This window comes from Hemicordylus capensis, chromosome 5, assembly GCF_027244095.1.
Source record: "Hemicordylus capensis ecotype Gifberg chromosome 5, rHemCap1.1.pri, whole genome shotgun sequence".
NCBI lineage: Eukaryota > Metazoa > Chordata > Lepidosauria > Squamata > Cordylidae > Hemicordylus > Hemicordylus capensis.
Window position 1 is genome coordinate 25075806 of NC_069661.1, and position 26467 is coordinate 25102272.

The 26467-nt window shown below is 43.4% G+C and overlaps 1 protein-coding gene across 7 annotated transcripts in view; it reads left to right on the plus strand.

Moving 5' to 3' along the window:
* Positions 1 to 26467, plus strand: part of GRID2 (glutamate ionotropic receptor delta type subunit 2) — a 1329997-nt gene that overhangs the window by 33225 nt on the left and 1270305 nt on the right. The window contains exon 1 of one of the 7 annotated variants that reach the window (XM_053253715.1): positions 2679 to 2802. The exons of the other annotated variants lie outside the window; for them this stretch is intronic. The gene's annotated coding sequence lies outside the window, so the exon portion shown is untranslated. Of the gene's footprint in view, positions 1 to 2678; positions 2803 to 26467 lie in introns of those variants that run through there. 7 annotated transcript variants of the gene reach the window in all.

Consider the following 26467-nt stretch of genomic DNA (forward strand, 5'->3'; position numbering starts at 1 on the left):
AGACTCTTCAGGGGCTCAAACCAGGAGTCTGTAGCCTGAGGTTGTGAGCTCCTATGGATTGTGTACCCTCAGGCATCAGAGCCTTCTTCAGGCACAGAAGGTAATGTCATTAGCTGAAAAAGGAAGCTTCTAGATAGACCATGCCTAGTATAAATACGTAGGAACCTGACTTTCTAATCTGTCCTAGCAACATTTCATGTTCCAGTTCCACCAGGCTTCAGCTTTTACTGCTGACTTCAGTGATCCTGAGCTGGAGAACATACCCTTCAGGACTAGATTTAGGTACAACTGCCCATAGCTGGCCTGGCCTTACCTCCTCAGATACTTGTAGATATTTTCTGTTTCTGAAAAGTTGCAAGCCGCTATTTTTAACATACTGAAGCCAAAGCAAGTTGACTTTTCCATATGATTCTGCCATGTTAGACTGACCTCAAAACTGCTCCAGCATGTGTCTATATCAGTGGTTCCCAACCAGGGTTCCTTCAGATGTTGCTGAACTACTACTCCCAGCATCCCTAGATACAATTTATATTTATTTCTACAATTTAGAACCACTGGTCTATATTGAACTTCATGGTTTCATGATCTATCACAAAATTCCCAAGATTAAGACAGAAAGTAAGTTTTGTTTTGGGTTGGCCATCGGTGGAAAATGGTTGTGTAAACTGGCCTTCTCTCTCTCTACACACACACACACACACACACACACACACACACACACACACACACACCACACACTCCCATCACATTCTCTTCCTTTGACAATATTGCAGAGACAAGGAGTACAGTCACAGGGATGAGAATTCTGTACTTTAAAAACAAACAAACCAACAACTGCTACTGCTACTGTGAATAATTATATATCGCTCTTCAACCAAAGTTCACAAAGCGGTTTACAAAGAAATAAAATGGTCCCCTGTCCCCAAAGGACTCACAATCTTAAAATAAACCAGAAGTCTGCAGCCAAAGAATGGGCTGTTGTGAAAATGTGAAATTCAGCCCACATCTCCTCATCTTTTACTAGCCCTTTCTTGTCTCAGCTCATTATGTCCTCACCCTTTTCTTCAAATCTTTCTTTTGGATTCCTGTTTCTCAGTCCATTGCTTGCTCTGAACCCTTTAGTCTTCTTTCCTCTGGACTCAGTGACAGTATCAATACCTCCTGGGATCTTTTTCCATTCATCAGCCTGCCCCACAAAGCTGTTGTCCCTAGAGTGTGCATGAGCCAAACGGATAACATCTCCCTCCCTCACAGAAACTGGACTGTAAACATTCTGACAGGTTGGTTCCCTAAACACCTGGAATGTTTGTGACAGCCCATACTTAGCCAATTGGTGCCAGACCCTTCACCACCACAAACATGAAATAAAACTAAGGTTGATTTCTGACATCATGAGCATGGTGAAGAACACCTTTCTGCGGCTGGAACACTTGTAACCAGCAGCTATGCAGATTGACTGGATTGCATGATTATTGCCCATAATCAGTCCTTTGAGGCCAATAAATTAGAGACCTAAAGTGAAGTTGAGTGGATCCTTGTGGATGCTGCTTACAAATGATATGGCTGCAGTATGGACTCCCTTCATATGGAAACACCCTCTGGAAAGCAACCTAACCACCAATTTGAAGGAGTTCTGAAATATAGCATCATTTTATACCATAACAGGAGTCATTTAAAGGTATTGTTAAATCCCTGGTACCATCTTACTATTGCAGAATCAATTACACATTGATTTATTTGAAAGGATAGGTATAATACAGAAGATTTCTGTGAAACTGCTACAACAGTGATGATGAATACTTATATACTGCTCTTCAACCAAAGTTCTCAAAGCGATTTACATAGGAGAAAAAATACATAAATAAGATGTCCCCAAAGGGCTTACAATCTAAAAAGAAACGTAAGGCAGATACCAGCAACAGCCACTGGAGGGACGCTGTGCTGGGGTTAGAGAGGGCCAGTTACTCTCCCCCTGATTCTCTTATAGATATAAGAGAATCACTACTTTAAAAGGTGTCTCTTTGCTCAGTTAGGAGGGAAACCTACACATTATTGAATGAAGAACAAGATAATTCATATACAGTGGTCCCTCAACTTACGTAGTTAATCCGTTCCGAACGGACGTTCGTAAGTCGAAATTTTCGTAGGTCGAAAAGCGCACCCACGGAGGTCTGGAAACACTCGTAAGTCGAGGAAACCGCATCTAAAAATTCGTAAGCCGAGGAAGCCAAATCTAAACCGCCAACTACTTCCGGTCTTTTTTGGCGTTCGTAAGTCGAAAACGTTGGTTGTCAAGTAGTTCGTAGGTCAAGGGACTACTGTACTAGTCTATAGTGAGGTACTTTTCCTTTCAGGACAATATGCTTATGACGAAAATTATTAAACCAATAGAGTAAGTCAGTTTTTAGTGTGTTATTTGGATCTAGACTGAGCAGGCGCGTAACAATGATAGGGCAAGGGGAGACAGTTGTCTGGGGGCCCCACTGCCTGGAGGGGCCCCCCAGAGGCACCTCACGTGACTCCCCATTGCCCCCTGCCCAGCCCCAAGGCCCCTCAGCCACTTGCCCTCTTCGCCGTCTCTCCAGCTTGTTCTCCTGGCCGGCAATCGAGCAGCAGACAAGCTGCAAAGAGCTCCTTTTCTCCCGCCTCTCAGCTGATCGGTGGGTGGGCGGGGCTTCCACGGAGGTCTGGTGTAGGCCTCTGTGAAGCCTGAACTCCAGTAGGGCCCAAGCAAGCCAGGAAGGAGGAGGCAGCCAGAGTGGCCACCACTGTTCTCTGCAGCAGAAGACCCCCTGCTGCCAGGTAGAGTGTGAACTCCTTTTTGTGGTTACCTTCCCCACCCCCACCCGGATATATAGGGATCTGCTTGCCATAGGGCTTTGATATGGGGGGGGGGACTGAGAAGTCTCTGAATATTTATTTTTAAACAGCTTGGAAAATTTGCTGGCTTAAAAAAAACTATCTAAAAAGTCCTATAAGTGGCTTGTTTCATGGCAGAAAATTACAAAAACTTCTGGAAGAAACAGTATTATATTTATTTTATTCATTCATTTATAAATGCACTTATGTTCAAGTTGTTTTGCAACCCAGAAGGTCTGAGTGAGAACTGTGAAGCATGCCTTCTGCTTTTATTTTATTTTATTTTTCTTGTGTGTGAACTGCTCCCCAATAACTTGCAGGGACTTCAGGGTAAATCTGGCCAACATGTGAATGCAGCACCTCCCTTCCAGAGGAGATGTGTGTTAAAGGGCTTTAAAAGCCTCCTGTGAAAAACCTCCTGCAATCAAACTTGACTGAATTTGTTCAGAATTCTGAGAAAACAAACATAGGCTCACCCTGCATGGTTGAAAGTCTCCTTGGCTAATCTGCAGCGAGGGGCCCATTTTAATCATTCATCTTTCTAGTGTGTTCTAGGCATTAAAAGTAAAACAAATGTATAGTACTCAATGTATATCACTATATATTGTGACGTGTGCGTGTGTGTATTCAGTGAAATGTATTTCCAGGCAGCATACTTATTTTGGAATATCAGACTTAAATCCTTGGGGGCCTGGGGTGTGAGGAGGCCCTGGACTTTGAGTGGGGGGGCCCCATTTTAAAATCTTGTCTCTGGGCCCACTCCAACCTTGCTACGCCCCTGAGACTGAGGATTTAAGTTACCATGGCCTTAAAACTGTCCTAAACTAATCACTTTGTGTAAATCACTTTGTGTCTCAGCTATCATAATTATTGGAAATAGGAAACCGCTATTGTGGAGAGGAGTAATAAACTTCGATATGTGCACCTGTCTTCAGTGGACAGGAGTAGTGTTTTAGTTTGCCCTCAATGGCATACCAATAAAACAAACGTGCTATTTTATGTTGCCACAGTCCACCAATGTTCCCTTCCATTTCCTTCTCCACCAATCACAGCATACCCTTCGTTGGCTCAAGCTGGATTTTTTCAAGGGTCTGCATAACCTTGCTACAGAAATATCTTGCTTATGGCTTTTGATTAGACCTAAAGTAGACTGCACAATAGGAGGTGTGTAATTTGGTCTCTGAGCTGTAGTGGCACAGAGATAGTTCTCTGAAAGAGACTCTACAAACACCACACCCCAGTTCTGTGTTGTAAACAGGGAAAGAAAGAACTCTGCTACCTGCTGAGTAGTGAGGTGAAAGACCCACGTCTCGTATACTTCACTTGTCAGAAAAGGAGCGGAAAGAATGAATGCTTCTTTATACATCAGAATTTGTGGGGAGCAGTGTCAGAATTAAGTGATCTCTAAAAGCAAGTAGCCATTAGCACACATGGGAGTGTCGTAAGAAGAAGAAACATTGTACTAACATTTAGGCTAGTAGGAAGTTGCTTGGAAACCATTAATAGGCTTGTGCCTTTCAACATTTCAGTTCAGCATCTGGGAAGGTGGAAGAGGGAGGGCCCCTGAAACCTTTAGAATATGGTTAAAATGCTTTCCCCTCAATGAAAAGCAACTTAGACCTTGTGGGATACATTCATAGATTTCAGAGTATCACAGCAAGCATGGTACTTTATACTCTCCTAATTCTTGCAGCAATTCAGCAGTAGCAGTGTGGAGTCTGGACTTGTTAAGTGAGGAGGAAGGAAACCATTACTGCAGTTTCTGGTTTGGCAGGTTGGGTTAAACACATGCCTTGCGAGGTAGACTTGGAATTTTTGCCATTTATTTGGATTTCTGTCCTGCCTGATAGGGTTAGGATGGGTCATGCCAGAAACAGAAATGGGGAATCCCACTGGCTTGCTACTGCTGCGGCCAGCCACCTAAGAACATAAGAACATAAGAACTTTGGTATGTTGGATCATACCAAAGTCACCAACAGTGGCCAGTCTATTGCATGGGAGAAGCTCTCTAGCAAGATTTGGAAAAGATAGCCACTAGGGATGTGCAGAACCGATTCACAATTGAACTGGACTGCCGCAAACTGAGCAGGTTCAAGTGGTTCGATCACGAACCGCTGCAAACCTGTTTGAGTTGGTTCATCAAACTGACCAGCCCAGCTGATTGGTTTGACCGAACAGGTTTACATACCCACAGTTTGGCCCAAATTTGGTTCCAATTCAGACCGAACTGCCCCAATGACCACCATTGTTTGCTCTCAGCGTCTAGTGTTCAGAGGCTTAAAACACAAAGAGCCTGCTGCTTCACATGATTGAGGGAACCAGACGTTCCAGTGAGCATGTGCTCTTGGTACTTCCAACGTCTCTGTGCCATTTGAATCCACCAATGTTGCAGATGCCTGGCATTCCCTCCTCTGCCCGACATCCTGCACTGAACTTCAGATATTGGTTACAGATGTTGGGCAGAGTAGGGAACCCAACATTCTGCATCCAACATTGATGGGTTCAGATGACATGGAGAAGCTGGAAGTACTGGGAGTGCGTACTTGCTGGGCACCTCCAGTTCCCTCTTCCACACTTATTATTGCCTTGTCAGCCATCGTGGGAAGCAGGCCAGAGGCTTATCCTATGCACCACATACTGGCCAACTGAGCTTGTTGGCTTATCTCTTTCCTTGCTTGTCAACCAATTTTTATGTCCTCCATATGTGCTTCCCTCGCCCTATCTACTTATTCATGTTTCTCTCCACTCAGGGGTAGTCCAGGAGTTGCTGCCTGAGGTGAAGGACAATATGATGCTCTTCCCTACCCATCTGCGGGCAGGTACTCAGCATTCTCAGACTGTGCTGAAAAGGAAAGGCAGCAGCAGCAGCCACAGCACATGAGGATTCTCAAACTATGCCACCAAGTCAGGCAGTGTTGGCAGGGGAATTCCTAGCTCATGTTGTTTGGGACGGGGAGGAGGGGAGGGGGAATGAACAGTGAGGTAAGGAAGACTGGTGATAGCAGATGGCAAGGAGGCCTTGGAGTGGCACCTGTGGCAGAAGGGGACCAGCATTTACTGCCCCTGCACCTCTCTTCACATCCACACCTGAGGTGATTGCCTCACTCTGCCTCATGGATGAGCTGCCCCTGCCATCATCTTTCTGTTCATTCTACTGAATACCTTGCCAGTGCTATTACAGGTAGGTAGGGGTGTGCACCAAACCGGCTTGCCTGGTTCAGTTCGAGTCCAAACTGGACCGGGCCAATTTGGTTCTGCACCCCCTTGAACCCCCCCCCCTTCAGTTTGATGGGGGGGCTCCACGATCTTATTCTGGGACCACTCCAGAGGTTCTCCCTCCCACCGCCGGCCTCCATTATGTGGCAAATTGCCCTGTTTGTGCAGTCTGTTTCAGGCCTCACCCCTGTCATGGCAGCCATTTTGGAGGCTACCGCACATGACCAGTGGATCTCTGTGTGGCCTGATCCAGTGTTGACTCTTGCCTAATGACATCTGTGGCTTGTACATGTTGTAACTGGGACCTTAGCAGCATCTGCTCTCAGCTGCAGCATCTCATAGTGGGGGCTTTAGGGTCATAGATAAAAAGTATGAGACTCCTCTCCTCTTTGTTCTCACAGAGTTTGTAGTCTCCATTTTGTCTCTCCCAGGCTGTTTAGTCTCTCTCTCTCTCTCTCTCTCTCTCTCTCTCTCTCTCTCTCTCTCTCCAGCCATGAGCTCAGCTAGAATAAGCTGCAGGCTTTCCCATTTGTTTGTAACTTCCAAATAAATCCTTGGAGAACTGGTCTTGTGGTAGGAAGCATGACATGTCCCCTTAGCTAAGCAGGGCCTGCCCTAGTTGCATATTAATGGGAGACTACATGTGTGAGCACTGTAAGGTATTCCCCTCAGGGGATGGAGCTGCTCTGGGGAGAGCATCTAGGTTCCAAGTTCCCTTCCTCAGGTTCCAAGTTCCCTCAGCCCTATCTTCTCCAAGATAGGGCTGAGAGAGATTCCTGCCTGTAACCTTAGAGAAGCTGCTGCCAGTCTGTGAAGACAATACTGAGCTAGATAGACTAATGGTCTGTCTCAGTACATGGCAGCTTCTTATGTTCCTATGTTCCTAACTGTCTCCAGACCTCCTGCTTGACTGAGTTCTTACTCTACTGGTTTTGCTCTGCTAATGGGAGTTGAACTGCCATTCTTCTCCTACAGTACTCTACCGTCATAAGAGCCCCCTAGCTCAGACCAAATGCTTCAACTGGCTATACTGTGTGGCCAAATCTGTACACTGAAAAAGTGGGGAAATTATGATATCGTATCAAAAAGACAGTCTGCAAGGCTCCAAGGACAAAGATCCCTGGAGACTGTCAGCTTAACAATTGTGGAACAGGTCATAGAGAGTGTAAAGTGGAGGAGGTGGAGTGAGGAGCTGTGAAATCCTGAGAAGTGGCCACAGCTTGGGTTGTGTGTGTTTGTGACTCTCAGTTGCGTTAAGGCTTTGGAACATGGCTTAGGTTCAATGGCTGACATGACAGGCAGCCCCGTGTCGGCATTAGGGACCCACTGGTGCACCTGCACAACTTGAATGGCAGCCCCAACAGTGTAGCATGATGATGGGGCTGCTGTGGAATGACTTACCATATATTTACCCAAATAGAAGATGACTCTGAATTTAAGATGACTCTCTTAAAAACAGAAGTTAAATTCAGACTATACATGCATTTACTCGAAGGGAACAGGACTCTGAATTTAAGATGAGCCTGTAATTTCTAACATCAAAGAAGTAAAAAAAGAACTAAGAAAAAACCTAGTCTAGGAATCAGGTAAATATGGTAAAATTACTTCTGGACACTCATGCAGTGTTACTTCCATGGAAGTAGCACTGCAGGACTTTTGGAAGTAGTTTTACATCTTTCTGCAGCAGCCCCATCATGCTACACCACTGCGTTATAGTTGCTAGTTTTAGTTTTTATAATTTTCAGCTTTTAGCTTTTGAAATAAATTTTAATTTGAACTTAATATCGATTGTGGTTTTTAACCTGACTTTTAACTTGTTTACTCAATTTGGTTAATTTTGTTACTTTTATTGTATATTGTATCTATTTTATTGTGTGCTGTCCCGATCATCAGAAGTGTACTGGAGGGGTGGGGTACATATTTAAATGAATGGATGAATGAATGAATGAATAGTTGTGCAGCAGCCCCAGCAGGTTTGTAACCTTGATGCAGGGCTGCCCATCATGTTGGCCACTAGGCACAATCCACAGGGGATTTCTCCTATGGGAGCTTCATTCATTTCAATGGGGCTTGGGTAGGTCAGTTGGCTGATGGATTGTCCCATTTGACTATCTGTGCTCTAAGCTAGGTACTCTGCTGGATCATCACTCCTTAGCACTTTTGAGCTTGGTGAACACCAGATATAGTTCCACATTATTCATGTTTTAGTACATGAGTTATCTGCTCTTAGTTGAAGATGAGTAAGTTCTCAGACTGGAAACTGGAAGTGATTTATGTGGCTGGCTGGTATCCCTGGTATGCAGGCAATGTAACAGAGGGCTCAACTCGACAATGACTGATGTAACAAAGTTACTGAAAAAGAATGAACAGGTACAGAATTCCTTTTTTCCCCATTGCAGTAACTAAAAAATGCATGACACCTTCATCCATTATTTAACTAAAATTCATTTTCTCTAGTCAAAAGAAAGTTAATATACCTTAAATGATCAGCATTTCTTTTCAAGTAACTGAAGTTAAAAATACATGTCAACCACAATGGCTTCTTGTCTGAAAACATCACAACTTCAACCTGAGACAAACTTCACATCATCTCTAATTAACTACTGGTCCATAAAAATCTCCTCCTACTCTTGAGTTGTTTCCAGCCTTCCTCCATCCGCGCTATCTCCTTTGGATTATGTTAGGAAAAATGACTGGGAGTTTGCTTCATATAGCTTTGGACATTTGGTAGTTCTCCCATTTGCTTAAGGGAGACACCTTTTCATTCAGCTTTTGAGCCTGGCTATGTTTCTGGAAGTTTATCTTGATTTTCCCACGTACTTACTAACCATAACATTTCACAGTCGTGCATAACATGTGGAAAGTAGGTCAGTATTTCAGAAGTGTGGGAGAGAAAAGCCCTAATATAGGAAATGTCTCTTGATCTATCTTTTGGATTCCCTGGATGTTTTTGCTAAGAAACAATTCCCAATTTGCTTCAAATTTCATTGCACGCAAAATGTTGATGGTAGATGGTTATGTCCATATCACTGAGAGAGAGAGAGAGAGAGAGAGAGAGAGAGAGAGAGAGAGAGAGAAGCCCTGTTCAGAACATTTCTGTAGCAAGGTCACGCAGACCCTTTAAAAATCTGCTTGAGCCAACTAAGGGCATACTGTGTTTGCTGGAAAAGGAATTGTATCTGTGCACATATACATATGTTTGTGTAAATGACTGTAAATATCCCAGTTTTAAAAGTTAATTAATTAAATTGAATTGATTAACTGAGTTAATTAATTAAACTGAATGCAAGGTGAAGATAGGAAGTCTGTAAACAAAAGATGTGAATAACTGTAGCCCCATTCAGACATTATGGAGAGTAGTAGTTCTCACAGTTGCAGCTCTGAAGTGGGGAGGAAGTCCCGCCCTGGCATTTTCATTCATGCCCTCCAGGCGGCTGCTCATGGTTATGGCATTGTTTGTGTGAAGTGGGAAACACTATGACCATGATGGCTGGCACTTTCCCCTTCACACAAACAGCACTGTAACTGTGAGTTGCCAGCTGAAGGGGGTGAGTGACTCTCCTGGGGCGGGACTTCCTCCCCACTTCAGAGCTGTAATTGGGAGCGTTACTGCACTCCACAGCATCTGAATGGGGCTTGTATGTGCATACAGATCTGTATGCACACACCCTGTACACAAGTTGTAGATATATTGAAAATAACAAGTTTTTAAGGCTAAAGCAACTTGCTGAAGTCCATCAGGTGAGTTCATAATCTGAACCGAGGACTTCCCAGTTCACAGATACCACTTCAGGCCACTAAACTACAATTTATTTATTTCTTATTTAAAAACTGTATTCTGTCAGTGGGGCGATTCTCACAACCAACAAAAATCGGGCTAGGAGAGCCTAGCCCGATTTTTGTTGGTCGTAAGAACCACCGGGCTCGCAGCCGAGCCCAGTGGTTCTTGAGTGGGTAACCCACTTGAGAACTCCTGCTAAAAAGCAGGTTTGCGGAGCGAGCGCTCCAGCAAACCTGCTTTTTAGGTTTGTGAGTAGCCGGGGTGTGGCTTCGTGCCATGCCTACTCATGAGTAGACCCCTGGCTGGGAGGCGAAAAGCCACCTCCCGGCTAGGGGGTCTCCCTAGTATGCCCTGCGTGCTTGTGCAGGGCATACTGGGGCATGAGGGGACTGTGTGCCCCCCCCTGCCCCCACCGGCTCTGCCACAGAGCCATCGTCTGCGGGGAGAGCGGGCTTAGCCCACTGTCCCCTCAGTTTTAACAAAAGCAGGTCTCACAGATCGTAAGACCCACCTCAGTGACTTACAATGTAATTTAAAACATTAAAGCAGCAATAATATCACCATCATCATCAAAAAGCAAAAAATAGAGAACCAACTCAAATCAGAATCAGTACATCAAATCAACACAGAGGGATTAAACTAACTGAAAGCACAGTGAAGCTAAGAACGTTACGGAGGAGAGCTGGTCTTGTGGTAGCAAGCATGACTTGTCCCCTTAAGTAAGCAGGGTCCACCCTGGTTGTATATGAATGGGAGACTAGAAGTGTGAGCACTGTGAGATATTCTCCTCAGAGGATGGAGCCGCTCTGGGAAGAGCAGAAGGTTCCAAGTTCCTTCCCTGGCTTCTCCAAGATAGGGCTGAGAAAGATTCCTGCCTGCAACCTTGGAGAAGCCACTGCCAGTCTGTGAAGACAATATTGAGCTAGATAGACCAATGGTCTGACTCAGTATATGACAGCTTCTTATGTTCCTATGTAATGTCTTAACCACCTGCCTAAATACCCATAGCAAGGGGGCCAGTCGAGCCTTCCAGAAAGAGTTCCACAACTTGGGCAACATCACTGAAAAGGCTTCCTGTGCATTCAAGCTTCTGATGGCCATGGGTCACAGAATGACTGTCTGTGTGTGTGTGTGTGTGTGTGTGTGTGTGTGTGTGTGTGTGTGATGCTATGAAGCCTGTCCCACAGTTTAACCATCTAGTGTGGTGTAATCTGCTGGATAAGGGTGGAGAAACCTAGGTTTAAATGTCTGTGCAGTCTTTAGGCTGACCTTGAGTAACTACCTCTCAGCCTAACCTACCTCATAGGATTGTTGTGAGAATAAAATTGAATGGGGAGGGAGAGGAACCCATGTGTGTCAGTCTGAGCTCTTTGAATAAAGGGAAGTAATTGGTTGGAGATGTAACTGATGACAAGAATCAATCATGGTCAAACTGCATCTGTTCAAAGAACATTCACTTATCTGATGCTGGCCTAGAAAGCTGATTCTGTTCCTAGTAAAAAGGCCCACATGATTGACTAAATTCTGTGTTCTAGCTCATTATGATATTCTAAGTTAGTCACTAGATGGTGAAACCATTTCTTATTGTGATTTGGACCTGGAATTCCTACTTGCTCTGTTTTTCTTATTTCTTTCTTAATGGCAATAAATATCCTGACTGGGCCTTCTTGGTTGTAGCACCCCATTTATGGAATACTCTCTCCAATGAGGCTCACACTAGCAGGGATTCAAGCCAACAGCCTCCTGCTCTCTAGGCAGGTTGCTTCCCCGCTGAGCCATTCGGTGGCAATTGCTATCTAGCTGAAAGGTATTTCTGGTACCAGGTCTACTTTTTTTATTTTCCAAGATCTTTTCATAGCTGATGAAAATTGTTTGAATACTGCTCTTGCATCCTGTTTTTTCCAGTACATTTATTTATTATTTATTTTCCAGTACATTTCCAGTGCATCCTGTTTTTCCCAGTACATTTATTAAGAATGGAGGTAGGGCTACCATCAGTCTCTGTTAGAGTCCATCTAGCATTGTTAAGGTACTTTAAGAAATTAGGTAGTGCGCATGTGCGCTGGATACTTCCAGTCACTTCTGGTCTGAGGAGGCATTGGGGCAGCATGGAGGTATGCTGCTGCCCCACCGGATCCTTTTAATCTGCAGTGCTGGTGGGGGAAATGCGGCGGCCGGGGTGGGGTGGGTGGGTGAGTAAGAGCACCCTCCCCAGTCCTTAAAAGTATCCTCCCTATCCCCTCAAGCCACCCCTTGCCAGTTCTGTGCACATCCCTAGAAGGGAGAACTCCATGATGTCATTAGGAGTAGGCTGGAAATTAAAGAATGCACTTGTAGACAGAGCATGAAATGAATGAAGAAGCTTTGTTTTTCCATCAGCAAGTCTAAATTCTTTATGCTTTGTTGCAGCACTTTAATGAAATATTATGTTGTCTTCTCTGTTGTTTTAAAATATAGCCTAGTTTTTTTTGTTTACACAGCAAGCATTATAAAGGCAGTGCAAATTCTCTTTCATAAGAAGAACCCTGCTGGATGAGACCAAAGGGCCATCTGGTCCAGCATCTTGTTTCCCACAGTAACCTACCAAAGCCCAGGAGCAGGAGAAGGCAAATAGCCCCTTCACACGATTGCCTTTCAGCCTCAGCATACTTCCTTTGCACCTGGAGGGAGCATATTGCCTAGGGATGTGCGAAATGATTCGGGCACAAAATGATTTGTATCCAAATCTGGCTGATTCAAGTGATTTGTAGACAAAACAAATCACCCCTGTGCTCAATTGCCCAGATTTGGGCACAAAACAGATCCAGGGCAGAAAAAGGTGGATTCGCTCATTTCCTACCAGATAATTCACTCTCAGAACACCTCACATTGAAAACAACAAAACGCAGTGCCCCATGGGCTTGCTATTTTGGGGGTGGTTGGCAGTGGCACCCTATGTACACTACACCACAACCCATTCTGGACCACCCTGGTGCTCTGCAAGTGGAGTTATGGGACTGCTGAAATTCCCCATTATTCCCTATGGGGGAAAAGCTTAAAGACATGCAAACTTCAGAAAAAAATAAAAATCACCCCTTTCACCAATTTATTTGAAATCTGGGTGGTAGCAGGCACTCATTGGGGCACTACCACCCTTCTGCCCCCAAACCCCTTTTCTGCCCCGAATCTGCCACAAAGACATCTATTCATGCACATCCCTAATATTTCCATTACTAGTAGCCACTGACAGCAGTGACCCCCCATACTAATGGTAATATGTACTGTCTGAGCTGCCCACAAAGCTGAGGCGAGCCTGCAGGACCCCCTGGAGAATTCCCAGGGAAGAGGTTGACTTGCCACTGTCTGAAGAACAGTGGCGCAGTACTGCAGGGATGGGCAGGGACACAGTCCCGGTACTTTCCCCCCTCCAGGGTCTCAGCCAGAACTCAAAGCCTTGGCTTTCTACATTGGAAATAATGTGCCGCTCTTGCTATTCCAAGTGTTTATTGCTATTCTTCCTGTCTTAGGAACATAGAAATCTGCATTATACATAATCAGAAAGAATGCAAGAGCACCTGAGTGGGTTTAACGTAATGCACAAGACAACCCAAAAGAACCCACCACCAACTAACAACCTGGATACTTAAGTATTAAAAAAGTATGCATGGGAGATACAACAGTATACGTGCTTGGCCAGGTGACCACACCACCTGGGACAGACTAAAGAGGATTTGGGATCCCCCAGGGACTGCAGAGGCCCTGGACTTCAGCCCCGAAATCCAGGGGTAAGAGTGCCTCTGATATAGTGGAAATATACCGTACCTCTAAAAACTATGGGATTGGAAAATAGTATAGAAAAACATTTAATGGACACTCTCTTATAAATGTAGACAATGAAGCTATTCTCACGACCAGGAGAAATCGGGCTAAGGGAGCCTAGCCCGATTTCTCCTGGCCGCTTGTTGCCACGGGAGCCACATGGCTCCCAGCAGCAAACTACCAAAAGTACCCCTCCCCTTAAATGAGGTTAGCGGAGCGAGCGCTCCGCTAACCCCATTTGGTTGATCGTGTGCTGCTCCACGCCATGGCAACACACAAGAGACCCCTCCACCGGGAGGCTAAAACATGCCTCCCTGCACCAGGGGTCTCTCCGGAATGCCCTGTGCTCACGTGCGGGGCATTGTGGAACTTCTGGGGGCCTACTGGCCCCTGATCCCTACCACTCCTGCCGGTTCCGTGACGGAGCCGTGACGGAGCCGGCAATCGTGTGGGCCACTGATCTGGCCACCCAGGGACGGCTCCCTGCACTAACCTGAACGGCACTTCACACCAATCATGTGAAGCGCCTCTATATGTATAAAATAGTAAAAGTGTATAAATAACTTAGATATAAAAGCACAGATTTCCAGGATAAAAATCAGCCTTGCTGCCAAGACCCCCAAAATGAATATACAAAGAATATCATGACTTGTGGCCAGTCTTCCATGAGTCAAATTTCCCAGTGGCTAGAACTCCAGTACAAATGGAAGAAAAGTCAAATTGTCCTTAAATCATATGACATTCGAATCCTCTGGGACACTGACATTCATTGCAAGCTACATATGGTTGTGGCTAAGTGCATGCAGAGCGCCTGCACTTCTGAATTGGCAACTACATCACTGCTGAAGAAAGACTGAGCCCTGATACTCTGGAGCCCAAACTCCTGCTTCTGGGCTTCGTCAGTGTCTGTACTTTAAAGAGGCCATGGCTCGGAGTCTGGCGCTCCTTTATTCTATCTGTCCTCCCAACACGACACATGTCGTGTCAGCATGCTGATACTGGGGGCTGTGGTGATGAAGGAGAAGCCAGCCCTGTTTGGGTCCTAGGGGTGCTGCTTCAGGGTCAAAAGCAAGAACAGCTGCAGAAAGGACAATTTATTCCAATGCATTTCAATAAGATAATTTAAGAGAATGTCTTCTTCTTGATCCCTGCTGCCTATTAAGATCATCAGGGGAGGTACCACCACCTTGCTAGTTGGTGACTCAAAACCGGGCCTTTTCTAAGGTTCCCCCAAGGACATTGGAAAAGCCTCCCTAACAAAATGAAAGCCTTCCCTTTTCTGGATGTCTTAAAGAAGAACCTAAAAACGTATCTGTTTAGTCAGGATTTTAATTTACAGTTTTAAAGTTTTATTTTTTAGAGTTTTTATCTATATTTTAATTTTTGTGTGTGTTAATGTTTTGCATGTTGTGTTTTAGATTGTTTTAGGTTGTGAACCGCCCAAAGGTTTGTATATGGGGCAGTATAGAAATGAGCCAAAGAAATAAATAACTGATCTTTTTCAAAGAATATCTATAAACAATAAAATGATCACATAATAACGTCTCTGACTAGTTTGCAAAACATGTAACAGATATATAAAGGGACAATATGATATGCTCCTTAAGAGAGTCTGTACTTCAGACACAAGAACAGCCTCTTGATCATGGAAGTGCCCGTCATCATGGAAGCAGTGTTCACCTCTTGAGACAAACACCACTGTAAGCATGAACGCTGGGCTCAGAGGGGGAATGATGGGTCTGGGGCGGGACTTCCAGTCCCATTTGAGACACTGTACACCTTAAGTGGTGCAGCAGGGAAATGCTTGACTAACAAGCAGAAGGTTGCCGGTTCGAATCCCCGCCGGTACTATATCGGAAAGCAGCGATATAGGAAGATGCTGAAAGTCATCATCTGTGTGGAAGGAGGCAATGGTAACCCCCTCCTGTATTCTACCAAAGAAAACCTCAGGGCTCTGTGGGCACCAGGAGTCAAAATCAACTTGACGGCACACTTTGCCTTTACCTTTACCCAGGTACAGCATCTCTTTTTTATGATATCTGAATTAGGCTTAACACAATGTGTGAATAGCTCTAGTGTGTGCTATTTTATCCAAGGGGGGAGGGCAGGGGAAGCTTCCATTGGCTCCAGTATGATTAAAATCACATCTGGCATGAGCTTCCGTGTGACACATTGGTCAGAATATTTTTTGCTTTCTGTACTATCTTCCTTTGTTTTTCAGATATTCTTTTAAAATGTTAACAACAACAAAAAACCCAACAAAAATAAAACACACACACCTAACATTCTCCTTTCAATGTTTTCTAGCTTTGAAACTTGCTGCTTATGCAATATCTATTATGGTGAACTCTGGACTATGAAAGTCAATATTCAGTTGAAAGAGAGGAACCTGTGTCAGGTTGTAGAATAAATACTTTTGGATGTGAACACCCATTAACAAATATCTTGAGAATAAGGAAAAGAGAATGGGTAGGATCTGGGTTTTGAGCGCAAAAACAGGCCAGCTTCGGTTTCTTCTTCTAAAAGATGACTGGAAATCAGTGGCGTAACTAGGGGAAACGGCGCCCAGGGCAAGCACTGAAATTGCGCCCCCCCGCCACCCCCCCAACATACATCTGACTGACACACATGTTTCAGAAAACTTTTATTTTAAACATTTAAAAAAATTAAAAAATTACCAATATCATACATGTGGTCAAGCTCCTATCTATCACTTCAGATTTATTTTTTTAAACTATCCAAATTGTGGGGCTATCATTAATTTGTTTGGATAGCTCAGGTTAAAATGCTGGAAAACGACAAATTTCAGTATGCTGGGGCTCATGAAATCCCCAAATATTATGCGGAGTTGTACTTGGAAAAACTAAAAGAAGTGCCTGTCTAATTCTCTGCTATGCATTGTAGCATCACGATTACATAAGTTTTAAAAATAAATGGAGAATTTGACTTTTCCCAGATACTCTGAAAATAATTAAATGATATGCAGAGTAAACTGTGTCACTGCTTGGAATATATTCTAGTATTTCAGAAAGACAGTTAAAATGAGAGAAAGAGAGCAAGAAACTCCCAGTGGGCCTTAATACTAAGGATTTCACACTGATTGAAAGACAAACTGACCATTAATAGCCATATTATTAAGACATCACATTTAACTCACTTATCACAAGAAGCAAAGTAAGAGCAAATGGATACAATCTTAGCTCATAAACTTCAGCTCAGTATTCACAAGCCCTTATTCTCTGTACATAGTGCCAATCTGAATATGTGTACAGTGACATATTATATTAATTAAAAAAAAATTACCTGTAGCCCCTTCGGGGGACATCTTAAAGGCTGTGGGGGGTCTGCAAAGTTTCCCCCTCCTCCCACTGGCCTCTAGGGCCTCACAGGCACCATTTGAGCATGTGCGGTGGTCATTTTTAAAAATATATATATTTTAAAAATGGCCACTGAAAACAAAATGGCCACTGTGCATGCTCAAATGGCCTCTGTGAGGCGTGGCATGCCCTAGGGCCTCACAGAGGCCATTTGAGCATGCCCAGTGGGCATTTTGTTTTTGGTGGCCATTTTAAAAAATTATTTAATTTTAAGAAATTGCGCCCCCCCTTCAAGTGGCGCCCGGGGCACGTGCCCCCCCTGCCCCACCTAGATACACCCCTGCTGGAAATACATTGCTCAAACCTGTTGGTAGGGGATTGTGTATTTGAATGTTTTCTCATGCGAGAAGCTTTCTACACATGACTGATGAAGGCTAGACTGGAATCCCTGTCCCTGACATGGAAAGGACATTATAGAAGTGTAGGACCATTCAAACTGGTGAGTCTTCAGTTGCAATTAGTGAAGTTTGTTAGAGGTGTGGAATCCTAGGATAGGAACATAGGAAACTGCCATATACTGAATCAGACCATTGGTCTATCTAGCTCAGTATTGTCTTCACAGACTGGCAGCAGCTTCTCCAAGCTTGCAGGCAGGAATCTCTCTCAGCCCTATCTTGGAGAAGCCAGGGAGGGAACTTGGAACCTTCTGCTCTTCCCAGAGTGGCTCCATCCCCTGAGGGGAATATCTTACCGTGCTCACACATTCAAGCCTCCCATTCAAATGCAACCAGGGCAGTCATGCTTGATACCATAAGACCAGCTTTCCTCATCAATGAACCTGTCTCCCACTTGAAAAATAATGAACTTTTAACAGTCTGAGTCATAAGAATATAACAGCCTTGCTGGATCAGGCCCAGGTCCCATCTAGTCTATCATCCTGTTTCACACAGTAGCTCACCAGATGCCTCTGGGAAGCCAACAGCCAAGAGGTATGTGCATGCCCTCTCTCCTGCTTTTGCTCCCCCTGCAACTGGTATTCAGAGGCCTTTCCTCTGAGGCTGGAGGTGGCCTATAGCTATTAGACTAGTAGCCATTGATGGACCTGTCCTCCATGATTTTGTCCAAACCCCTCTTAAAGCCATCCAGGCTGGTGGATGTCACCACATCCTGTGGCAGAGAATCCCATAGATCCACTGTGTGAATAACGTGCTTCTTTTTCACCCCTTTGTCAAAAGCCCTTTGAATTTTGGCTAGGCTCATAAATACACTCAGACCATCCCAACTACCCCTTCCCCAAAATGTAGCTTCCAGCAATGGAGATGGGAAATAGCAAAGGGGAGGGCTACTTCTCAAGCAAGCCTTCATTAGCCCCCAAAGCCTGATATAATTGGAAGTTACCAGAGTCAAAATCCCTAGGAATTTTAGTTTGTCAGGGCTTCCAAGCCCTTTATAGCGATCCAGAAGTCCTGGCAACCTTTATTCCCCACAGATCTTTGTGTTGGACATATCCTATTGCTAAGGCTAATGTTAATGAAGCCTAATGTTGGCCCGAGGAGAAGCCATCTTCTTTCCTCTTTCTTTGCCGGAAAGTAAGCTTGGAGTTGGGAAAAGGGGAGAAAAACCAGCTGCAGTAGACATCTGGCAGGGGAACATCTGGAATGGTCCAGATATTTCTGGACTTTTCTGAGACTCTTCTGAAAAGTCTTAGAAAGCACAAGCTAATTTTGAATCAAGATGGGTGGAGTTTGCACATCTCTAGTTGCCACTTGAGAAAATTTAGTTTGGTTTGAATTGGGAATAATTATGACAACTTGGTTCTGGATATGAGCCCTCATCTGTTGGCACGGAAACTGATTTGTAATAAATAAACCTTCTAATATGCATCACAAGATCCCAACTTAAAAGAATTTATGAAAGGATCCTTATGCTATTTTAGTGCAAGGAAGGTATGGAAATGTGAAATTAGTAATATGACCATTTGCATAGATTCTCCCTGTAATGGCATCATCAAAAACTGACCGGGGCATGCTATTTGTCCCAAACAAGCTAGAATTCTCACTCCCTTCTATACTGTTTATTGTAAATAATGGTTCAGTATTTTATTTCTGAGCATAAAAGAGCTGAGTGGAAGTTTATTATAGCAAGATGTCAGATTGATACCTAAGGGGATACGGAGGCAGAAAGAACATATTTATTATTTTCTGTAAAATGGGAATTTCTGCAGATTAGTTTATGTAAACCTTGTCAGTTTGCTGTGAACCACATTGATTGGCATGAAACGGTCATAAAGCATTAAGATTCATGCAAGCTGTTATGAAGCATGTTATAGAGTCCACCTCCAGTATGTTTTGAAATGACTTGATATGGTTGCGAATAAATATCATATGGGGTGTGATTCCTGTATCAGTCCTATATCAGTTAAAAATGATAAGCAAAACCAATTGGGTCAGCAGGCTAGCTAATATCAAGAGAACATAAGAAGAACCCTGCTGCATCAAACCATGGGAGTATGTACATACGTAGTCCACCATCCTGATTCCAACAATGGCCAGCTATAGGAATCCCATGTCAGCTCTGTTAGTGAGCAACCATCAGAGGGTGAGTCAGAGCCTGAATTTGGGACCATGATAACCTAGCAGAGACCCAGGATCAGGGTGGATTTGATTTAAATCAAACTGATTTAAATCACGATTTAAATCACGATTTAAATCACTAGCAGGGTGGATAAAAATTAAAAAAATCCAATTTAAATCAAAAAATCCAATTTAAATCAAAAAAATCTGATTTAAATTAAAAAAAATCCGATTTTTTTGATTTAAATTGGATTTTTTGATTTAAATTGGATTTTTTTGATTTTTATCCACCCTGCTAGTGATTTAAATCGTGATTTAAATCTTGATTTAAATCAGTTTGATTTAAATCAAATCCACCCTGCGATTGAGAGCACCAGCCAGGAACTGGGGCCAGAAAGCAAGCTGGGAGTCAACTATGAAGCCAAGGGTCAACCCTGAGCACACAAACCAGGAGACAAATCAGGAGACTAGCTGTGAGTCAGGACTGCAGCCGAGTCAAACAAGAATCAGGTTTAGAAGACAAGGAGGTTGTTCTCATGAGCCTGGGCTAAGCTGCATGTGTGGCACACCGGGATCTGTGCCGATCCCGGTGCTCCCACCAGTGTTCCCTCTAACAGGGATTCCCAGGTGTTGTTGACTACAACTCCCACAATCCCCAAGCAAAAGCCATTGCAGGTGGGGATTCTGGGAGCTGTCGTCAACAATATCTGGGAATCCGTTAGAGGGAACACTGGCTCCTACCCAGCCTAACCACCCCAGCCCAGCTCTTAGCGGAGGTTAAGGGAGCAAGCGCTCCCTTAACCCGGCTCCCAGGCTCGTGTGTCTACAGAGCTGCAGAGATGGGTGCCTAGAGTACCTGTATGATGGGGGAATCCCCAAAGGCACCGCGCTCACTGTGCGGTGCCTTGTGGGATATGTGGAGGCTGGGAAAATGAGTCCCAGCCTCTGTTGCTCCACGCTGCTGGGAGCAGTACAGAGAATCCGACCTGTAGCCTTTTTGGAAGGGCGCCCTGAGCCTTTTTGGAAGGGCAGTATAAAAGTTTTAATAATAAATAAATAATAAATCATCGTGATGCTCCCGGCAGCACAGGTCATGTGGGTGCACAGCTTGCACACCAAAAGGATCCAGAGTGCTCGTCTGGGGAGAAGGTGAATTCAATCAGCCTCCACCCACTGCCCTGCCCAGTCATGTGACAAACCTCAGAACAAAGCCAGAGCCAAGGTTAAGCCAAGCAAGATCAGAATACACAAGGACCGAGGGGATCTTGAAACTGTGGCAGAGCCTGAGCCCAGACAAGGAGCTTTTATCCTCCCTGTCCTGGAAGGGTCCAATGGAGAGTTTGGCTGGGTGGGATCAGGCCAGGGCCTGGGAACTCCATTATTTGGCAAGGCTAGTGTAGTTTGCTGGCTGCCACATGGGTGAGAAACATGCAGACTCACAGATGCCCATGTTAACACAGGTAGTGCCTCACAGCCCACTACTTGGCAAGCCATCTTTCCTGGAGTGCTATTTTAGTGAAAAGGGAAATTTTCTTTTTTAAAAAAATGAATATATGAGACTAATGAGATGCTTAATGTAGTCTAGTCCTTGGAGCTGAGCAAATGCAGACTAGCCACCCCGTGGGTGCAATTTAGAAATCTCAGGTATGATCCATTTGAATAAAGACTTGGATACAAACAAAACATACATAAATAAGGCAGCTTACAAAAATAAAAAATGACAGTGCAAGAAAACGATAAAAAGAGCAATGAATACACCCCCTAAAATAGATCTTATATATAAAGATGAAATCCTATGGAGCCCGTAAAACAACTTCAGCAGCATTAATGGAAATTCTATTTGTGTTTGTTGTTGGACACCACTTTGTGTCCCCTTTTGGTAAAGAAGTAATAAATTAATTGACTTTGCCTAGCACCTGGAAGATGGTGACAATGGCAGAAAGCCAATTTGCCTAGGAGGGAGGATCTCCACAGCCAGTGCAGAAAACACTTCCTCTCTGGTGGCCACCTGCTTACCCTCAGAAGGGAGGAGGGCCTCATTTGAAGATCTCAGTGGATGGGAAGGCTCATTCATTCATTCATTCATTCATTACGTTTATAAACTGCCCCATCCAGAGGCTCTGGGTGGTGTACAACAATTTTTTAAAAGACATAAAATCCACAATTCAAACACAATGCTAAAAGCAAAATAAAAACAATTCAGAAATGATTAAAACTATTTAAAACCATTTAAAATACTTTTAAAAACAACAAATAGGAGAAGACAGCCCTAACTGACCAAGAACCAAGTCAGAATCTTGGATGGAAGTGAATATCATGCAATGAAAATGAACTGAAATGGCCAGGGGTGTTTTCTGAATTATTTTCTGTCATCATTTCCGTGCTTAATCAAAAGGAAAATAGTTTGATGAGTTTATAGAATCTTGAACTGATGGTGTCCCAAAACTTGGCATGGTTAGCTTAAATTCACAGTTTGTGCCCTGTAGATTTAAGGATTTGCTTAAATTCGCAGTTTGTGCCTTGTAGTTTTAAGGACTTCCTCCTGAGACTTGAAGGGTGACATGTTCATTTAAGGGAGAGTCAACTCAAACAAGCTACAGCCACTAGTTATTGACTAAGGATTGACTTCCTGAGATAAAACCAATTGCCTGAGATGGGTCTACAGATGATTGCTTTATATAATTGTAAATGATCATAAAAAATATTTCACCACATGCAAAATATTTTTACATGGAATCCATTCATACATTAATCTGAAAGTCTTAAAGCATCATGTAATTAATATATTGGTGACAAGGAATATGTATGCATATATGAGCACCCTTAGAGCATGCAGAACTTTAGTATGTCTTTCTCTGCTCCTGCTTGCAGTGTACACAAAATGGTATCCAGGATGCGTGTGTGTCTTTGTACGCAACACAGAAAGTGGTAGAGAACTAGCGTAGTGTGGTGCTAGAGTGTCAGGCTAGCACCAGGAAATCCCAGATTTGAACCATCCAGTTATGTAGCTCACTGGGTGACTTCAGCCCCTAATCTACCTCACATGGTTGTTGTGAAGATAAAGTGGTGGGAAAGGAAGAAGCATGAATGCTGCCCTGATCTTCTCAGTAGGCATGTGGTATACTAAAGAAAATGTGCTGCTTGCCAGCTATGTTTCCTGCATATAATCCTCCAGTCACAAAAAGTGTTTTTTTTCAAAAGGGATTTTTTTAAATATAAGAAAAATACAAAGACTGTGTCTCAGTAGCAAGCACACTATAACTATACTTGCTGCAAGATGCAGCTGCTTTATTAAATGAGTAGATTCTTGATATCTCGCCTTTATTCAACTGAATTGAGTCTAGAGTATTGTCCCAGCTACCATTGCAATAAAGTCTTATGGGGGGAAATAGATTGTATTGCTAGCTCAGAGTCACATGACAAGGGTTGAGGCTTAAAATGGATTAACCTGAACAGAAGATAGAGGTCAGCGTCCAGTGGCTTAACGTGCTCTTGTTACATTTACTGCACTGGCACAACTCCAAGAGAGGCTAATATTGCATTAATGATGAAACTTAAAAGAGATGGTGTTTTATTCTGGACTCTTTACTCTTGGTCAATTTCAGTGTTGAGTGATAAACAGCTGAACTCCTGCACCTCTCGATGAATGAGGTCTCAACTGTAGCCTCCTACAACTTCCATTTCTTACCTTTTCACATGCAGAGGCTTCTCTTATGCTTTGTTTTTATCCTGTTTTTCAATAATTGTAATCTCAACCCCCTTTAGTCATACTCTAAGGTATGTCATGTACAAAAGATGAGCCAGATTTCATTATACATAACAAAACATTGGTAATTGCATTTAGAGATACAAAATAGTTCAAGGGATCTCTCTCTCTCTCTCTCTCTCTCTCTCTCTCTCTCTCTCTCTGCAGAGTAGGTTCTGTTGGTTTCTTGAGCATGGACGTTTTGGGGTTGCATGTTTCAGCAAATAGAATGGAAAGTTTGTAAAAGGGAAGGGTAAATTATATTCATAATTCATTCATCCCTGGTATAGCCTTTTGATGTCAGAAGTGCTTTCTGATCTTTATGTTATCTGCTTTCATAGCCATTCTGATGCAAAAATGCCCATTTTGTGGATTAAAAAACTGAATATGAGAGATAATTAGTTGCCCAAAGGCCATTCGCACAAAATCACAGACACACTTACAAGGCAACTATGGAATTTGCTGACACTGGGTGTGATATTGGTCAGCAATCTAGACAGTTTTAAAAGGGGATTAGAAAAATTCATGGAGGAGGATAGGGCTATCGGTGACTAGCTTTGGTAGCTATATTCTTTCATCAGGATCAATGGTGGCATATCCCTGAACACCAGATGCAAGGACGGAGCAATTTCACTCTTTTCCCTAATTGCAACTTTCCTGAGTGTACCTCATTGGCTGCTCTGTGGGGTAGGATGCTGGACTGGATGGACCTTAGCCTGATCCAGCAGGGCTTTTCTTATGTTCATAACATGAATATCGATGATTGATGTCACAATGAATCTATGTCACTATGAATCGATGATTGATGTCACAAGGTTTTGCTGGCAACAGTGTTATTGAGGGCAACCTAAATGAATGCACAAAGATTTTCATGAGGAAAAACAGCTGGAAATGGGAGGCATTTTTTGGCACTGCCATGTGAAGTGGGGATCATGCATCTCCCCTACATGAGGCAAGGTACAAACTGTGAACAAACATGGTCCTGATGTGAGTAGAGGTCACACATCTCTCACAAACTCCTCCCCTGGACATTACCCCAAGCAGGAAACTGGAGGTGGCTCTAATTTGCTAGCAAGGAAGGAGGTTATGGTGAGAAGCTGCCTTCAGTGAACACTGCGTTAATGAAGAAATTCCATCCTTTCCTTCCTTCAGAAAGCTTAGATGGGGCTTCTAGTGGCCCCCCATCCAGGCTCTGATAAGGTCCACGCCTGCTTAGCTTTGGTAAAAAGCTACAGCCGTAAGTTCTTTCAGACCATTCATTGGGATAATGCATCAGTGCATACTGGGAGAACCTTATGAGACAGATGTGGAATAGGTGGTTCTCTGCAGTGCTACTTTTTAAAATGTTCATCTATCAAAGAGAAGGGAAATCATTAGTGAGGGTGATATTCCCCCCCTCCTTTTCCTCCACATTTGAGAAAACTGTGTTATGCTGATTAATTTCAAGGAGTCTGTTAAGCCCTGATGAATCAGTTCCAACCTTTTCTATTATCCTCTGAAAGAGAAAGAGAGCACTAATTTGGAATGATTGTACACCATAATGAACCTCTTTTTAAAAGTGCATTATAAGCACGTCACCTATGGATGTGACGCTGCTAATGGATTTAACGGAATGGTGCTTTGTCTACATCCTGAAATTAAGGAGGGGCATGTTCAGAAGTCTTGGGTTGCTTGCACCCCCTCTGTCCTCTTTCCAGCTCATTAAATTTCTCACACAGAGGGCCACTGCATAATCTTTCAAAATATCCCTTGAATAGCTCCCAAGTAGGAAATTCTTTCCTTGTTTTCAGAACATTCTGCAAACTGCAATTAAGGAAGCACAATACTCGCCATATCTTTGATGCCAGGTAGAACATTGGACTAATGGTTGCACAGAGAGCTGTGGAAAGAAGCTGGAAGAAGAAGAAAAAAGTGGGTTAGCTTAAAACCTAAGCCTATGTACATGAAACAGCTGCATAACACCCCCCCACACACACACACCAGTTATTCCTGCCTTTACTCCTCTTCTCTTCCTCTGTTGGCTCCCTTCCATCTCTCATTAGGTTGTGAGCTCCTTGGGGCAGGGGCCTCATTCATATGGATGGCACTACTGTATATGAATTCCTTCTCCTTCTTCTCATCTTCCTCCCTCCCTCCTCCTCTTCCTTCTCCTCCTCCGCCACCATGAGCAACACCACCACCACTTAAGTAAGGAATTAATAATACTACAGCCCTATTCTCATGACATATCCAGGCTGAATGGATAATGCAGATCTACGTTCTTAAGGGCTCTCTCTCTGCTAGTGGAAACACTGGCGGATATCCTGACTAAATTACTCAACAGAAGTCCTATTGAAATTGATAGGGCAAGTTAGTAATGATTTCAAAAGGATGTCCATCAAGTAATTTAGTCAGGAAGTCAGCCTCTGTGTGTTTACTGGGTGTTCATTGGAAAAGAGCCCTACATAGATACAGTTTGTGCATGCACTGATTCCATGCAGACATTCAAGTGAATACACGTGGGCTCTCATGATTTTGTGATCCCCCTCTGCATGTGTTCATACTGGATATACTGTGAGAATAGTGCCTTCTTTGTGTTAGAAGGAAGATACCCATCTTACCCTAGGGTCATAGTGATTTTCATTAGTTTTGATGTGATTTGGCCATTTGCTGTGATTGCAGTTAATCTGAGTGTATGCATTGGGCAAATCAATATACACAATATCAAAATGCTTTGCACGTTATGCTGTCTAAGCCAGGGCTTTCGAATATGCTCCCTGATGAAATAAGAGCATTTCCTTCTCTGTTTGTTTTCAGGAAGAACCTCTCCTGTTTTTACAGGCTTTTAATTAGAATTAATGTTAATAATTGTAAAAACTTCTTTTAATAACTATTTGATTCTATTTTTATTGTGCCATGTATTTTAATCTGTGACTTCTAAATATTTTAAATTTTGTACACCGCCTAGAGATGTACATAGGTGGTATATAAATATAAATAAATAAAATAAGCCACTTTGAGAACTTTTGCTGAAAAGTGGTATGTACAGTATATATTTGTAGTAGATGTAGTCATAAAATGGGAGCAACTAGTGTATGTACATATTTCTGTCCCTTAAGCAGATGTTACTCGGAGCCAAGCTTGATGTTACCCAGGAAAATAAAGGAGAAGTCATTTCTGGAGGGCGACCAATGGCAGA